Source organism: Arachis ipaensis, chromosome B6 (assembly GCF_059453495.1).
Source record: "Arachis ipaensis isolate K30076 ecotype BB chromosome B6, ASM5945349v1, whole genome shotgun sequence".
Taxonomy (NCBI): Eukaryota; Viridiplantae; Streptophyta; class Magnoliopsida; order Fabales; family Fabaceae; genus Arachis; species Arachis ipaensis.
In genome coordinates, this window is record NC_142441.1 from 139,261,929 (window position 1) to 139,264,330 (window position 2,402).

Genomic DNA, 2,402 nt, shown 5'->3' on the forward strand with positions numbered 1-2,402 from the left:
CACAGATGCTTTGATTTAGAGCAGCAGTCTCTATGCCAGAAGATACTTCTGCAACGGCTTTTGAACGGCCTTGCTTCTGTCTGTGGTTCCGAGTAGATTCAGCTAAATCACTGATCAATTGCCAAGCTTCATCAGGGGTCTTGTACTTCTTCATAGACCCATTGCTAGCACTTTCCAATGTGGTCTTATCTTGGGGCCTCATACCTTGTGTAATATAGCTGAGTAGCACGATCTTGTCAATCATGTGGTGGGGGCATACTTCTAGAAGATTATTGAAGCACTCCCAGTATTCAAAGAGAGTCTCATTGTCATCCTGAACAATTGTAGAGATATCCTTCCTCAGTTTATCAGTAACTTCAGATGGAAAGAATTTCTTCAGAAACTCCTTTCTGAGTGTATCCCAGTTGGATACATTTGCTATAGGTTGAGTGTAGTACCACTCTCTTACTTTTCTCTCAAGAGAGAACGGAAAAGCTTTCAGCAGAATTGAAGTTTCATCAGTGCCATCACGCCTGACAGTAGAACAGGCTGCCTGGAAATCTCTCAAGTGCTTGATAGGCTCTTGAGCAGGTAGGCCATGAAACTTGGGCATCAAATTTAACAGTGCGGTCTTTATTTCAAAATCCGTAGCTACCGCTGGATGATGCGCTTGAAACGGTTGCATTGTAAAATCAAGAGCTCCTTCCTCCTGAATGGTAACTCTTCTAGCTGCCATATTTTCTGCACGTAAAACAACCGAATCAGTAGAACGGGGGCTGGTTTCTTCCTCAGATTCACTTTCAGATCCGCCCTCAGAGCGGGCTAACCTACGCTGTTCTCGCCTTATTCGTGAAATTGTTCTTTCAATTTCAGGATCGAATATTAGCAAGCGCGGATCAGGAAGTGAACGCGTCATTTGACAGAAGAAACATGCAGCTCATAGTAGAAAAATTAAATAAAATGCAAATAAATAAATTCTAATTAATAAAATTAGCACTCTATTGCAACTCCCCGGCAACGGCACCAAAAATTTGATGGGAAGCAGAAGCTGGTGAATTAAAAATTTATTAAAATGGTTACGTTGCAAGTATAGTTCTTAACTCACCGAAAATCTGCCTATCAATTTAGAGATATGTCACAGAGAGTTTAAATTAAAATTACTGGGAGTTTTAAGTCACAGGTCGTCTCCCAACGAGTTGCAGAAAAGTGTGTTGTTTTATTAATCAGATGTTCCAAGAAGTTGAGCTGAGTAGATTGGAATTTAAATTGAGGAATTTTAAAGAATATAAATAAAAGCCTTGACTGGGAATTGATTAGTTAGAATCTCTATCATTGATGGAGTGATTTTTAAGATTGATTTATTATTAACGGTTATTCTGTTTGGTTATCCTTTACTAGGTAAGGGAAAGTCAAACAAGTTGGATTACTAGATCTGTTCACGAGTTACAACCCACTTAGTTCAAAGGGATTGACGTTGGTGACAGGATAGCAATTCAACAATTAACCCAATTACAATTTTTCTTTCAATCCTTCCAACTCAAGAGTTCCTTTTCAATCAATTCCCCATCAAGTAATGAAACTACTCACGCATCGTAAATAATAAATCCATAACACATAAAAGGGAATTAAAAGAAGACATGATTATTGGAATTGAAATTGAATTAAAAAGAAATAATCCTTGCATTAATTAATCATAAAAGTATCTGAATGACAAAATTGAACATAACAAAGAACATGGAAGAATAAAACCAAGTTAAGAGAATAAACTAGAATGATGAAGTCTTGATGAGAAAATAACTCTTCTCAATGTTCCAATGCTAAGACCAATTGAAAATTAAAATTCTAAAAACTAGAGAGAAAAACCTAAGAGAGAGTGAAAAACTAGATCTAAAACTACTGAATGAATGTGTGTGTTGTTTCTTCATATTCTCTGACTCTAGTCTGCTGTTCCGGGCCGAAAACTGGGCCGAAATAAGGTCCAAAATCGCCCCCATCGAATTCTGCAGATTATGCAGATCGCGCATGTCACGCGATCGCATCATCCATGCGGACGCGTCGCTTGCGCTTTTTCCTCTCCACGCGTTCGCGTCGTCCACACTACCGTGTCACTTGCGCTTTCCAATCCGCGCGGCCGCGCAAGCCATGCGGCCGCGTCACTGCGATTTGCGATCCTTCGCGCGGTCGCGTGAGCCATGCGACCGCGTCACTTCTCGCTGGTTATCTCCTCAAATTCTTGTGTTCCTTCCATTTTTGCTAGCTTCCTCTCAAATCTCCATCTCATTCATGCCCTATAAAGCCTGAAACACTTGACACACAGATCACGGCATCGAATGGAATAAAGGAGAATTAAAATTAAATAATTAAAATCTCTAGGAAGCAATTTTCAAACATGTACTGAATTTAGGAAGGAAATCTAAATGCAT

At 39.6% G+C, this 2,402-nt stretch overlaps 1 non-coding gene across 1 annotated transcript; it reads left to right on the forward strand.

The window, feature by feature from the left end:
* The first annotated feature begins 238 nt into the window (after positions 1–238).
* On the forward strand, positions 239–346 carry LOC148562924 (small nucleolar RNA R71). The gene has a single exon (XR_015888147.1). It is a non-coding gene; the product is annotated as a small nucleolar RNA R71 (small nucleolar RNA).
* The last annotated feature ends 2,056 nt before the right edge of the window (positions 347–2,402 follow it).